Here is a 15,897-nt window from a genome sequence, read left to right as displayed (position 1 = left end):
TCCCCAAGTATCATGGTTTTCCTTACTTTGTGATTCCATCTGTACCCCCAGCCCTAAACCTATGACCTGACAGTCATCTCATTTCATCTTTATGATTTGACAAATAAATACCTTGGCCAAAATAGAGTGAATGATAGTTACTCTCCAGAGTAGAGTGAATGTTAGCCACCAATTGAGGTGGCATGAAGATAGAGATAACTGAAAGAACTGCTGTTTTGTGATCAATGTTCTTCAATCATTTTCTCCTTTATATTCAAACTAGAGGCCCGGTGCACAAAAATTTTTGCACTCGGGGCAGGGGGAAGGAATCCCCCTCAGCCCGGCCTGCTCCCATTCACAGTCCAGGACCCCTTGGGGGATGTCCACCTATCGACTTAGGCCCACTCCCCGGGGGGATCAGGCCTAAGCTTGCAGTTAGACATCCTTCTGGCAGCCAGTGAGCCCTCAGGGGGTGTCTGACTAAAGTCTTAGGCCCCCAAGGGATCAGGTCTAAACCATTAGTTGGACATTCTTAGTGCTGCCACAGAGATGGGAGAGGCTCCTGCCACCACCACTACGCTGGCCAGCCATGAGCCAGCTTCTGGCTGAGTGGCACTCCCCATATGGAAGTGCACTGACTACCAGGGGACAGCTCCTGCATTGAGTGTCTGCCCCCTGGTGGCCAGAGTGCATCATAGCAACCGGTCATTCTGCCGTTCAGTCAATGTGCATATTAGCCTTTTATTATTATTATATAGGATGTCCCTATTTCCCACCTTTTGCCTCCTCTACCCAGCTCTTGCCCCCCACTTCTCTCTGGCCATCACCATACTGTTGTCTGTGTCCATGAGTTGTGTATATATTTTCTTTGGTTAATCCCTTCTTTAACTTCACTTCTTTAAATTTTTATTTTCAGGTAAGTGTTTATAACTGCACTATTATATATTTTCTATTATATCATTTAGAATTAAGGTATTTTTTAATTGAACCCTTGTAAATTTTAGCACAATTTAATAAACTATGCTAGAAGCAATTAGGAGATTTTTCATGTAATGCAGATACATTTCAATTAATATTTTATTAATTTTTTATTTTTTAGTATTTTAATTTGAAATAATCTCATACATGTAAAAAAAAACCCCTATAAAATACTACAGCATATTATATGTACCCTTCACCCAATTTCTTAGGTGTTAATAATTTAAACATAACCATTATACAACTAACAAAATTTAGAATATATTTTTCTTATAATCTCTTTATGTTACTTAATCCATTTACTTTGTTTTTGTTAATCTTCACCCAAGGATATTTTTCCATTGAATTTTAGAGAGAGTGAAGGGAAAGGGAGAGACACATTGATTGGTTGCCTCCTGCACATGCTCTGATAGGGACTGGGGATCAAGTCAGCAACTGAGGTAATGCCCTTGACTGGAATCGAACCTGGGACCCTTCAGTCCACAGGCTAATGCTCTATCCACTGAGTAAAACAGGCTGCAGCTTAATTCATTTACTTTTAATCTATATGTGTCTTTATATTTAAAGTGGGTTTTGTTTTTGATTCACCCTCATAATCTGTCTTTTAATTGGTGCATTTATGCCACTGACTTTCAGAGTGCTTACTCATAAGAGTTACTGCCATATCAGGCAGCTTCTGGGGCTTCTGGGTCCCACCTGCCTGCTGCCTTGCTGCTTTTGGGGCTTCTGGGTCCTGCTGGATGGTGGCACACTGGTGGCTCACGCTGTCCCGCCCTGCCTGCAGTATGCAAATTAGCCACCATCTTTGTTGAAAGTTAATTTGCATGTCACACTTATTAGCCAATGGGAGGCATAGTAAAGGTATGGTCCATTACCATCTTTGTCTTATTAGATAGGATACTTCGGTTGCTTTTTTTGAGTTGTCAAGTTGATAGTTTATAAAGTTCTCTCTCTACAACAAAAACAAATTGAGCTCCACTTGCCAGCCCACTCCAATCTAGTATCCAGCTAAAGTTCTGGCTTTATGAATGAGAGAGTGAAGATACTGTATCTTGGAATCCTTTTGTGTGCTTTCTTTCATGAAGTTTTAGCATTGCTTCATTAAAAGTAGTCTAGAGAAATTATATGGGAAATAGGATTCAGGGCATAATTCTGTAGGGAGAACTTTCTGCTTATCATCCCTCTTATTTTGCAATGTACCATTTATACAGTTTTATTCACTTCTTCTATCTTAACCTAAGTTCCTACCAGAAATTAGAGTCTGATATAACTTGTGTGCAGGTAGTTGATTTGGAGACGGGATCCTAGTGAATAAGAGTGGAGAACTGGGAAACACAATATGGAAGGAAGCAAAGCCAATTCAAGAGTACATTATCAATCTAAGCATTGCTGTAGGCAACGAGGCCTTGTTTTTCCAGATCTTTGACTAGTTGCTTAGAATTCATCTAGAATTGTCTGGCTGAGTGAAGAAGAGGGGAGTACTTAACTATAGTTTCCATTCCCCATTGTTGAATGTGGCAGATAGACCCTAAGATAACTCCCAATGATCTCTGCATTTTGGTATTAATGTTCTTCTTTAAGCTCGTATCCCTGAATGTAGCTGGGGCCTGTGAATTGCTTCCAGTCAATACAATATGGCAAAGACAATGGAGTGTTACTCCCATAATTACATTACATTATATGGCTGTGGGATGGGATACATCACTCTCATCATTATGTTACATTATCTAAGATTGCATCCTGCTAGCAGAATTGCTCTGTCTCACTTTCCTGCTGGCTTTGAAGAAGCAAGCCGCAATATGGCAAACTGCCTATGGAGAGGACCATGTGGCAAGGAGCTCAGATGGCCCCTGGAAGCTGAGGACAGCCTCGGGCAGACAGCCAGCAGAAATCTCTGAAGCTCTTGGCCCTACAACTGCAAGGAAATTAATTCTGCCAGCAACCTGAGAGGATTTGGAAGCAGATTCTTCTTCAGTCAAGCATCCAGGTGGGAACACAGTCCAGCTGACACATTTAATGTAGCCTGGGGAAACCTAAAAGTAGAAACCCTAACTAAGCTGTGCCCAGACTTTTTACCCAAAGAAACAGAGATAATAAATGCGTGTGGTTTTAAGCCACTAAGTTTATAGAATTTGTTACACAGCAATAGAAGACCAATATAGATTTTGATACCTGGAAGTAGGATGCTATTATAACAAATATCTAAAAATGTGCCTGTGGTTTTGGAACTGAGCAGTCAGTGGAGACCGGAAGAATGTTGAAGAGCATGACAGAGAAAGCCTAAATTATCATGACCAGATTATCAATGAAAACATGGACACTAGGACACTGCTACTGAGGACTCAGAAGGAGGTGAGGAGCATGTTAGTGGAGACTAGAGGAAAAGGAAGCCTTGTTAGGTAGTTGCAGAAAACTTAGTGACATTGCCACCTGTAATTATGTTGAAAGCAGAACTTGTAAGTAGTGAACTTGGTTATGTAGTTAAGGAGATTAACAAGTGAAGTGTTGAAGGTGACAACTGGTTTATTCTTGCTTCTTATAGGTAAATGAAAGAAAAGAGAGACAATTTAAGGGAAGAACTGTTAAACACAAAGGGATAGGATGTAATGATTTTGAAAATCTTCATCTTCCCCAGGTGGTGAAAAGTACTAACACTAAGAGATGACTTCTGAACATTGTCAGGAGAGCCTCCTGCAGAGAAAATGCCCAGGGAGTAACTCTATAATATTTTGTTAAAACCTCAGAGATTAAAAGATCAGGGAGCTTAGTCATACAAAGGGCCATTTCAAAAGACTAAGGGCATGCTTCAGATACTTTCAATCAAACCACTGGGCCTCTAAGTAGTATAAAGGTGTTGTTCTTCAACTTTAGGCTCTCACCAGGAGCCAAAGATTGAGATGAAATTATTTTGAAACAATCTGTGAATTGTGTGGTTTTTGTCTAATGGAATGAATTCCATTGAAATATAAGAAGACTCAAAGTTCTTTTTTAAAAATATATTTTTTATTGATTTCAGAGAGGAAGGGAGAGGGAGAGAGAGACAGAAACATCAATGATGAGAGAGAATCATTGATCAGCTGCCTCCTTCACATTCCCTACTGGCGATTGAGCCCGCAACCTAGCAATGTGCCCTTGACCAGAATCAGACCTGGGACCCTTCAGTCCTCAGACCGATGGTCTATCTACTAAGCCAAACCAGCTAGGTCACCATAAAGTCCTTAAGAAATTTATTTTAGCAGATGAAATGCCAACTTGGAATTGGAAGGACAGAGACAATACAAAACAAATAATAATGTCGACTCTCAAATTTTAAGGGCAGGAAGTAGGCTGATAAACCTACTCATCTTTGAACACATCCACCTTCCATGAAAAGAAAGGATGACTCAGAGGCTGAAACAAGAGCCCAGAAGGCAGAGCTGAGAGCCTTGCAGGATTATTCCCAAGCCAAATAACCTAATTAAGGAACTTCCAATATTCACTCAATTCTGTTTCAAAACTGCTATGGACAAGAGACTCCTTTTTATCTCTGTTCTCCTCTTTGAACTGGGAAGTCTATAGCTATTATCCTACATCTGTCTCACCATTGAATGTTGGGCATGTCGGAGGCAGATAATGTTTCTTTATTTTCACAGGTCTATAAATGAAGAGTAATTGTTCCCAGGAGCAATCGCTTTTTGAGCCCACTCAAAACTGGCAGCCTTCCAAGCCACTCCAAGTGTGTATGTGATGGTTCACTGTGCCTCTTTCTTAGTGGCAGGATGCTTCTCCCTTCATTCCCCCCTCCAATCTCCCACCAGTACTTTCTATTGGCTGAGTCTAAACAGAAACCAATTGGAAAAGTATATTGAGAAATATTGTTTAACTTGGTCATGTTTTGTGACTCAGAGTAGAGCAAGGAAAGGGCTGGGAATAATGGATCTCACAGCAAATAGGCTAATGACCACCACAGAATCTGAACTTTGTTTTTGACACCTAGAAATTTCCTATAATTCAGCCCTAGTTTGGTCTATTTCTCTTAAGAAATATTGATCCCTCCTTCCCATTTCTATCCTGTTTTTGTCAGTGTATTTGTTGTTAATTCTCACCTGAGGGTATTCCTTCCATTGATTTTTAGAGAGTGGAAGGGAGGGGAGGAGAGAAGATGAGAGAGAGAAAAAAAATCGATGTGAGAGAGACATATCAATTGGCTGCCTTGCTCACACACCCTGAACAGGCTGGGATTGAACCTATAAGGGCTGACACCCTAACCACTGAGCCACGCAGGCCAGGGCTGCAAGTGTCTTTTTTTCTCTTTGGCAAACCAACATTTGCTTTTCCTTTACGTATTAACTTTGGCTGATTGAGAGGACTGTGGCCTACCATCAAGACAAATATCTAGACCATTTTTCCCTTTCACTACTGATTTCCCCTAAAACAATAATATAGTCCTGCACTTTTTCATGTCAAACCCTCCCTCTCACATAAACTATGTTTTCCATTTTCCGTGTCCTTCATCTCTTCCTATACTTTAGCTATGCATGACTAATTTGCGGAACTACAAACTATTTGAACTGAGGTACTAATGCTTAATTGTCAAATTGAAGTAGTTCCCAAGGTCTACTCTAACTTGTGCCAGGGAAACTCTTGCAGACAGGAGACTAAATTTGGGGCTCTTTATTATATCTCATTCATAAAACCCTCTAAACATTATCCAATCTCTTCCTGGGCTTCCTTCCTACCACCAAGATCATAAAACTATAGCTCCTGCCCATTTTCTATAGCTATCTTGTATTTCACCTGTCTCTCTTCTTCTAAAGCAGAATAATCACCCTAGTTCAGGGGTCCTCAAACTTTTTAAACAGGTGGCCGGTTCACTGTCCCTCAGACCGTTGGAGGGCCGGACTATAGTTTTAAAAAAAACTATGAACAAATTCCTATGCACACTGCACATATCTTATTTTGAAGTAAAAAAACAGAACGGGAACAAATACAATATTTGTATTTGCATGTGGCCCGCAGGCCGTAGTTTGAGGATCCCTGCCTAGTTCCTTGCAGCCCATACTCTCTACTCCCATTCTAGTGAATGATATAGACTGTGAGATCTAGACTATCTAACTATACGTAGTGAAGATAACTGTAGTTTTATTAACTAGAAAGGGTATGATTCAGAACAAACCTAGGACCTCAGCACTCAAATCTACACATTACAGCTAGTCTGGGAGATTCTATTGCCATTAAGTCCAGGCCCCAGTCTTTCTTCTAGAGGCTACCTGGAGCGGGGAGGAGGGAATCAAAACTCTGATCCAATAAAGCTGTGGTTTGGATCAGACATCAATAAACCAGGGGATGCAGGTATAAACCTAACATTACCCTACTCTCAGATTCTCTGCTACTTCCTCCCAAGATATATTTGAACAATTTTTGGGACCAATGAAACATAGCCATTTTAATGATTTTTTTTAACTCTCCCCTCAAGGATATGTTTTATTGATTCTTAGAGAGAGGAAGAGAGGGAAAGAGAGAGGGGGGAGAGGGGGGGGGAGAGAGAGAGAGAGAGAGAGAGAGAGAGAGAGAGAGAGAGAGAGAAAGAAACATCCATGTGAGAGAGAAACATCAATCTGTTGTCTCCTGTACTCACCCTGACCAAAACTGCAACCTAGGTATGTGCCCATACTGGGAATAGAACCCACAACCTTTTGGTGTATAGGATGATGCTCCAACCAACTGAGCCACCCAGCCATTTTAATTCTTGATCTTGTTGCCAGAAATCAACCTAAAGGCAGGGAAGAATTTTATTGTCAAACCCTGCAAATTTATTGGTTAATTTACTTAATGGACACATAAATTCATTGAATTTAAAATGAATTTTCTGCAAATCTATTTCATTTGATAGAGATGATGGGCTTTTGGCCTTAAAGGGTGACATGATTTGGACAAGTGAAATAAGAGTGTAGGTTTTTCAGAGTACAGTATAAGAAATAATAATAGATATATAGAGTTAAAAAAAAAATAAGGGGAACTTCTTGGGGAATGCCAGGAGGATGCAGATGGTAGACAATAACAGAAAGATAGTATAGAGTCATCTCATGGAAGGTGTTGAGTGTCTGGCTTTCATTTGGTAAGCAATGGGGAGCTACCAGAGATGTTTGAGCAGAGGCAAAGGTAATAGGGTGAAGCAGGTAGAGTCATCAAAACATTATTTACTTAACTAGAGACTCAGTGCACAAAATTCGTGCATGGGTAGGGTCCCTAGGCCTGGCTGGTGATCAGGGCCGGTCAGGGCCTTCCTTCCGGCAGCCAGACAGGGCCTCCCTTCCCTGGCTGCCGGCTGCTGGGTGGGGCCTTCCTTCATTCCACACTGACCCCTGGTGGTCAGCATGTCATAGCAAGCGATAGGTCTCCGGGTCGAACTCCCGTGGAAACAATTTGCATATTAGGCTTTTATATAGAGAGATATTTATTTGGCAACTATAGATGAAAAGAATTTAGTAGAGAAAAAAGATGAGGCAAGAAGACCAGGTTGGAGGCCTGAACTAGGTTGGTGGCTCTAGAAATGGAGATGGGTGGAGATAGATTTTTAGAACAATGAGGAAGTAAGATCAGTATGTGGTGGTGAGGGAGAAGTGGTTGTCAAAAATGATTAGCATTTCAAGCATCAGTTCCTGGAAGAATAGTGATATTATTCAAAGAAATCAGGAAGTCAGAAAAAAGAAAGGCTTGTGTGAGGCAAGATGGGTTCAAGTCTCTTCCTGTTAGGCATATAAGTGGCTATAGTCAAGGAGGAACTGATTTTATTGCACTTACAAAAACTGGAACTTAACAGATATGAAAAAATTGTGGTTATAGCTGGATTGGCTTTATATTGTCTCTTTGCAATAAAATGGAAAGGGGAAAATGAAAAATGGGTCACTATTTTAATTATCTGTAGGCCAATCTAGCAGGGATCTGTAGTTTTTTGTGTGGTCCATATATCACAAACATAGCTCTTATAAATGGATAAGCATTTACTGAATGATTTGTATGTGTTATTTATTATGCTAAATTTTACGTAAATTAATCCTCACAACAGCCCTTAGATAGTATCTGGATTTTCATAAGAAATATCAAGGTGCAAAGTTACTTAACTTCACTCAAGTTAAAAAGGAACTGGTGGAATGGCATTTGAAACCAGGTTCTATGAGGTTGGTTTCAGAGTCTTTGTTTCTTCTTCTCTAAATGGCTGAAGTATTTATTTGCCTTTCTCCCTTTTCCTTCTCATGTTATGAAAAGGAGAGAATGCCTTTATCTTAAGCTGTTGGTCTTTACTATATGATTGTATTCTGAGACTGATTTAATGTCTGCTTAGGAGATCTTAGGAAAAGTTTGTGCTTAGGGGCTCTCCTTTTTTTTCTTATAGTTTTAAAATTTTTAAAAATTGATTTTTAAAAATAAACACACAGTGTTTTTGATTGATTTTTGAGAGAGAGAGAGGAAGATCAATTTATTGTTTCACTTATTTATGCACTCATTAGTTGTTTCTTGTCTGTACCCTGACTGGGGATCAAACCTGCAACCTTGGCATATCAGGATGATGCTTTAACTGAATGAGCTACCCACCCAGGACCAGGTTTATTGAGATATAATTGGTATACATCACTGTATAAGTGTAAGGTGTATAGCATAATGGTTTAGCTTACATATATTATGAAGTAATTACTGCGATAAATTTAGTTAGCAGCCATCACCTCATATGGATAAAATAAAAAGAGAAGGCAAAAAACATTTTTTTCCTTGTGATGAGAACTCTTGAGATTTTCTCTTTTTTTGAAAAAATATATTTTAACTTATTTCAGAGAGGAAGGGAGAAAGTTTTTTTGTTTTTGTTTTTAAGATTTCACGTATAAGTGAGATTATACAGTATTTTTCTTTATCTGTCTGACTTATGTCACTTAGCATAATGCCCCCAAGGTTCAACTATGTTGTCACAAATGACAGGACTCCTTTTTAAAAAAAATGGCTGAATAATATTCTATTCTCACTCTCTCTCTAACACACACACACACACACACACACACACACACACATATTATAAAAGCATAATATGCTAATTAGACCAGACGTCCTTCTGGATGACCTTCCAGATGAAGTCGGGGCTGCAAGGGAAGCCTGGGTCCCAGGTGCCAGAGGGAAGCCAGTGCTGGCAGCCGGTGGAAGGAAGGCCTACTCTTGCACAAATTTGGTGCATTGGGATATATATATATATATATATATATATATATATATATATATATATGCCACAACTTCTTTATCCATTTATCTGTCAATGGACACTTAGGTTTCTATATCTTGGCTAATGTAAATAATGTTGCTATGAACACTGGGGTGCAGATGCTTTTTCAATTTTGTGTTTTTATTTCCTTTCAATATATTCCCAGAAGTAAATTGCTAGATCATATGGTAGTTCTATTTTTAAATTTTTGAGGAGCCTCCAGATAGTTTTCCATGTTATGGCAGAAATTAGGCTGGCGGGAAGCTACAAACCATATGCACCCAAGATTCAGAAAAGAACTGTTTTATTTGTACCGGTGCTGGCTCAGCAGAGTCTCCTCCAGAGGCTGAGCCCCGCGTCCAGGTTCTGACCTTGTTTTATATATGATCAATTCCTGGGTATTCAGGGGTCTTTCCACACACGTGGCAGCCTGGGCGGTTGGCTGATGCAAGAAGCAAGTGAGATTACAGAAGCCAAGGGCGTGGTTATGGTGGAGCAAGTAAGGGCAGGGTTATCTGCTCTCGGCTCGCTTTCTCATCCATAGTGGCTGTATCTGTTTACAATCTCATCAGCAGTGTACAAGGGCACCCTTTTCTCCATACCCTCACCAGCATCTATCTCTTGTCTTTTTGATGATGACCATTCTTGTAGGTGTAAGGTGATTTTGATTTGCATTTCTCTAATGACTAGTGATATTGAACAAGTTTTCATGTATTTGTTGGTCTTTTGTATATATTCTTTAGAAAAATGTTTATTCAGAGACACTTCTCCAAAAAAGACACACAGATGGTCAATAAACATATGAAAAGATGCTCAAAGTCACTAATTGTCAGAGAAATGCAAATGAAAACCATGACATATCACCTCACATGTCAGAATCACTATCATCAACAAATCCACAAATGACAAGTGTTGGTGAAGATGTGGAGAAAAAGAAAGCCTTGTGCATTGTTGGTGGAAATGCAGATTGGTGCAGCCACTAATGGAAAACAGTATGGAGTTTCCTCAAAAAAATAAAAATGGAACTGACTTATGACTCAGCAAGTCAACTTCTGGGGAATCACAAAACACTAATTCAAAAGAATATATGCACCCCTATGTTCACTGCAGTGTTATTTATAACTAGAGGCCCAGTGCATGAATTTGTGCACCAATCGGGTCCTTTGGTCTGTCCTGTGGGGATCAGGCTGAAACCGATCTCTGGGTCCGGGGTGTGGGTGAAGCAGATTTGGGGCCGACAGTGCCCCAGCAGCAAGCTAACCGATGGCTGATTCTGCGAGGAATTGGGCTCCCCCCTCTACTGATTGGAGCATCTACCCCCTGGTAGTCATTGCACTTAGCTACTGGGTGATCGGTCAAATGGTCGGATGATCACTCAGGCTTTTATATACATAGATAGTCAATATATGGAAGCAATCCAAGACCAATCAGTAGACAAGTAAATAAAAAGCTGTGGTACATATATAAATGAAATATTGCTGGGCCATAAGAAAAGAATGAACTCTTCCCATTTGCAACAGCATGGATGGACCTAGAGGGTATTATGCTCAGTGAAATCAGTCAGTTAGAGAAAGACAAATACCATATGATTTCATTTATATTTGAAATTTAATGAACAAATAAAATTGGAACAGACTCATAGACATAGAGCAGACTGGTGGTTGCCACGGGGGGGTTGGGGGGGGAGGGGAGGGGGGGAGGAGTGGCTTATGGACTACATGAAAAAGATGAAGGGATTAAGAAGTACAAATTAGTCCTAACTGGTTTGGCTCAGTGGATAGAGCATCGGCCTGTGGATTGAAGGGTCCCAGGTTCGATTCCGGTCATGGGCATGTACCTTGGCAGCTGATCAATATTTCACTCTCATCGATGTTTCTAACTCTCTATCCCTCTCCCTTGCTCTCTGTAAAAAAAAAAAAAAAAAAAAAAAATCAATAAAATACATTTTTTTAAAAAAAGAAGTACAAATTAGTAGTTACAAAATAGTCATGGGGATATAAAGTACAGCATAGAGAATATGTCAGTAATATTGTAATAACAATATATAGTACCAGTTAGGTACTGGAAATATTGGGAAATATTGGGGAGAGAGAGAATACTATGTAAAATATATGATAGTCTAATCATTATGCTGTACACCTGTAATGAATACAGAATAACATTGAAACAAAACTCTAATTGAAAAATTAAAATTAAACTAAAAAAAGAAAAACTATTTAGGCTTTTTGCCCATTTTAAATGAGATTATTTGCCTATTATTATTTTTTTTACTATTGAGTTGTAAATTCTTCATATACTAGAGGCCCGATGCACGAAATTCGTGCAAGAGTAGGCCTTCCTGGGAGATCCTGGACCAGCACATGCTGACTGCACCTGCTCAGCTGCGCCCCCGAAGGTTTTGAAGCATGAATCCTTCACTCTTCTTTTTTTTTTTTTTTTTTTATTGATTAAGATATTACATATGTGTACCCTCTACCCCCCCCCCCCCGCCCCGCTCATCCCCTCACCCCCCCATTGTCCGTGTCCATTGGTTAGGCCTATATGCTTGCATATAAGTCATTTGGTTGATCCTTCCCCCTTGCCCCCACCCTCCCCTACCTTCCCTCCAAGGCCCGACAGTCCAATCAAAGCCTCTCCGTCTCTGGATCAGTCCTTGTTCATCAGTTTTTGTTGTTCATTATATTCCACAAATAAGTGAGATCTTGTGGTATTTATCCGCTCTCCAGTTCCATCGATGCTGTGGCAAATGGTAAGAGTTCCTTTTTCTTCTTCCTCTTCTTAAAGAATACCTTTCAGCATTTCATATAATGCTGGTTTGGTGGTGATGAACTCCTTTAGCTTTTTCTTATCCGTGAAGCTCTTTATCTGACCTTCCATTCTGAATGCTAGCTTTGCTGGATAAAGTAATCTTGGTTGCAGGTTCTTGCTATTCATCTCTTTGAATATTTCTTGCCACTCTTTTCTGGCCTGCATGGTTTCTGTTGAGAAATCAGCTGACAGTCGGATGGGTACTCCCTTGTAGGTAACTGACTGTCTTTCTCTTGCTGCTTTTAAGATTCTCTCTTTATCTTTTGCTCTTGGCATTTTAATTATGATGTGTCTTGGTGTGGTCCTCTTTGGATTCCTTTTGTTTGGGGTTCTCTGCGCTTCCTGGACTTGTAGGTCCATTTCTTTCACCAGGTGGGGGAAGTTTTCTGTCATTATTTCTTCAAAAAGGTTTTCAATATCTTGCCCTCTCTCTCCTTCTGGTACCCCTATAATTCTGATGTTGGTACGCTTGAAGTTGTCCCAGAGGTTCCTTACACTATCTTCATATTTTTTGAATCTCTTTTCTTTTTTCTTTTTCGGTTGGGTATTTTTTGTTTCTTTGTATTTCAAATCTTTGACTTGATTCTTGGGATCCTCTTGTCTGCTGTTGGATCTCTGTAAATTATTCTTTATTTTAGTCAGTGTATGCTTAATTTCTAGTTGGTCCTTTTTCATGTCCTCCATGGTCTCACTATACTCCTTGAGGGATTCATTAAATTTATCGGCGGTTTCCATAAAATTCTTGACAAACCTTATAAACGTGGCCTTGAACTCTATATCCAGTCGTCTGTCCTCCTCCGTTTCTGCCAATTGTGACCTGTTTCTTTGTCCCCGCATTTTGGCTGCTTCCCTGTGTTGATAGAGTGGCCCTGCGCGCCAGGTGTCCTGTAGGGCCCAGTGGCTCAGCCTCCCCAGTTACCTGGGGTGGACACTCTTGGTGCACTCTTGGTGCCTTGGTTGATGTAGGATCACTGGGAGGAATTGACCTCCAGGCCAATTGGCTGTGGGAAGCAGCTGTGTCTGAAGTGGGAGAATGGTCCCCCTCTGACCACTGGGTACAATGGCTCCTGGATCTAAGGAGGTGCTAATTCAGCCCCTGCCTGAGGCCTCACAGCCCGAGCCGCCACGAAGAGGCTCAGCTGTGAAGCAATGCACGCCGCTGTGGGGCCTTGGGCCTTCTCTTGGAAGTTCCGGGTCTGCTTGGCTGGGCTATAGTTAGGTACATTCACATGCAAAAGCCTCTGCTGCAGCCTGGGTGGGGCGGAGTCTCAGGGAGTCAAAAGGCGGAGAAAGAAGCAATGGCTGATTCTCCGCGCCCGGAGTCGCACGTCTCAGTGTCCGGGTAACGGCTGCAAGCACCTCTGAGGGCAATCCACCCTCAAGTTCGCCCGCTGCCGCCTGACAGAACAGCCTCTCCCCGTATGAGACCTGGGTCTCCAGAGATTTCCCAGAACCAGAGTTCAGAGTAGTCGGGAGGTTGTGATTCAAAAAGACAGCCGCGTCCTCAGGTGCCACCCCCTTTCCGCGCGCGAGCCGCCGCCGTACCTCTGCACTCAGCCTCCGCAGCTCCTCTGGCTCTCAGCGTGCTTTTCTTTTCTTCTAGTTGTAGAAATTACACTCAGCCAGCCTTCCTGTTGTTCTGGACGATGTTTGCTCCGTCCTTTGGGATAATTTTCAATTGCTGTGGGAGGCGACTATTTCCCGGTGTTTCTCTATGCCGCCATCTTAGTTTCTCCCTTCACTCTTCTTGATTGCCCTTTACTTAGGAATAGCTTCAGCTGCTCTAAAACTTGATGGAAGTTTAGAGTCACGATGGCACTGGTGGAAGACAACACACAGTAAACTATATGGCTCCAATGAAGAAGGATGGAGGAGAACAGTGTGGGAGAAGAATATGAAAATGATTGACGTGCACAACCAAGAATACAACCTAGGGAGACAGAGCTTCACCTTGCAATGAATGCTTTTGGTGACATGACCAATGAAGAATTCACACAGGTGATGAATAGCCATCAAAACCAGAAGTACTTGAAAAGGAGAGTGATCCAGGAACTGTACATTACTGAAATCCCCCCAACTGTGGATTGGAGAGAAGAAGGCTATGTAACTCCCATGAAGAACCAGGGTCACTGTGGTTATTTTTGGGCAGTTAGTGAGTGCAACAGGTGCCCTTGAAGGACAGATGTTCTGGAAAACTGGCAAACTTATCTCATTGAGTGAGCAGAACCTTGTAGACTGCTCTCAGGCTCAAGGCAATGAGGGCTGCAATGGTGGCCTAATGGAGAATGCCTTCCAGTATGTTACTAGTAAGTCCAACAGAGGCCTAGACTCAGAGGAGTCCTATCTATATCATGCAAAGGTTGGACCCTGCAAATACAGGCCCGAGGATTCTGTTGCCAATGACACTGGCTTCATGGACATCCCTGAGCAGGAGAGTCCCTCAGGAAGGCAATGGCAACCATCTATAACATCTCTGTTGTTATAGATGCAAGCCATCTTAGCTTCTGGTTCTATGAAGATGGCATTTATTATGAGTGGCACTGCAGCAGCACTAGATCATGGTGTTCTGGTTGTTGTCTATGGCTTTGAAGGAGAAGAATCAAGTAGCAATAAATATTGGATTGTCAAGGATAGATGGGGTAAAGCTTGGGGCAAGAGTGACTACATAAAGATGGCCAAGCACCGGAACAACCACTGTGGAATCGCCACCCTGGCCAGTTATCCTACCATGTGAGATGATGATGATAAAGAAAGACTTGATTGAAACAGGATATCCAGAGGAGGAATTTTTATGTTAAAACTGACCACATTTTACTTAATGGGATACAACACTTGAACCTTGGAGATCCAAACTGTGATTTGAATTCTGTGATGTTTTACATTGGCAAAATGCTACCACTTCTTTTACAAGGATGTATAAACTTTTACCTTTTAAAATAAAACTTAATTTTTATTATTATAAAAAAGAAAAAAGAATAGGCCTTCCTTCCCCTGGCTGCTGGCACCAGCTTCCCCCTGGCACCTAGGACCCGGGTAGCTTCCCTCCAGCCCTGGCTTTGTCTGGAAGGACGTCAGGTCTAATTAGCATATTACCCTTTTATTATTATACTAGAGGCCCGGTGCACATGTGAGGGCTGGCTGGTTTGCCCTGTAGGGTGTCCTGGATCAGGGTGGGGGTCCCCACTGGGGTGCCTGGCCAGCCTGGGTGAGGGGATGATGGCTGTTTGCAGCTGGTCACACACCCTTCAGGGTGGGGGTCCCCACTGGGGTGCCTGGCCAGTCTGGGTGAGGGGCTGAGGGCTTTTTTCCTTTTTTTTTTTTTTTATTCTGGGCCAGCTTTAGCTTGAGGCTTGGCTCCAGCTCTTAGGCCTCTGCTCCTGAAAGTAGGTTTCTGGCCTTTGCATACAATGTTGCGAATCTGCTGGCTGAAGTCAGGCGGTATTTGTTACAATGTTTGAAACTGCAGGCTCAGAGGCCTGCAGCCGCAGGCGGGGAACGTTGGTTTCCTCCGTCACTGAAGCAAGCAAGCCTCATGTTAGTTTCAAGCTGCCTGGCTGCCGGCCGCCATCTTGGCTGACAGTTAATTTGCATATCTTGCTGATTAGCCAATGAAAAGGGTAGTGGTTGTACGCCAATTACCATGTTTCTCTTTTATTAGTGTAGAAATTTTGAATATTAACCCCTTATCAGATATAAGGTCTACAAATGTTTTTCCCATTCCATTGGTCATCTTTTCACTTTGTTGATAGTTTCTTTGCTGTGCAGAAGCTTTTGGTTTGATGTCATCCCACTTGTTTACTTTTTATTTTATTACTTGTGCTTTAGGTGTCATATGCAAAAATTACTGTCAAAGAGCTTTTCTCCTGTTTTCTTCTAGAAGTTTTATGGTCTCAGGTCTTATGTTT

The 15,897-nt window shown here is 41.6% G+C and overlaps 1 pseudogene across 1 annotated transcript; it reads left to right on the top strand.

Moving 5' to 3' along the window:
- Nucleotides 1-13,892: 13,892 nt before the first annotated feature.
- Nucleotides 13,893-14,726, top strand: LOC308513877 (procathepsin L-like; annotated as a pseudogene). The gene has a single exon. The product of its transcript is annotated as a procathepsin L-like (transcript).
- Nucleotides 14,727-15,897: the final 1,171 nt, after the last annotated feature.

Source organism: Myotis nattereri (genome assembly GCF_964212035.1).
Source record: "Myotis nattereri genome assembly, chromosome: 2".
Taxonomy (NCBI): Eukaryota; Metazoa; Chordata; class Mammalia; order Chiroptera; family Vespertilionidae; genus Myotis; species Myotis nattereri.
This window is presented reverse-complemented; position numbering and strand designations above follow the sequence as displayed.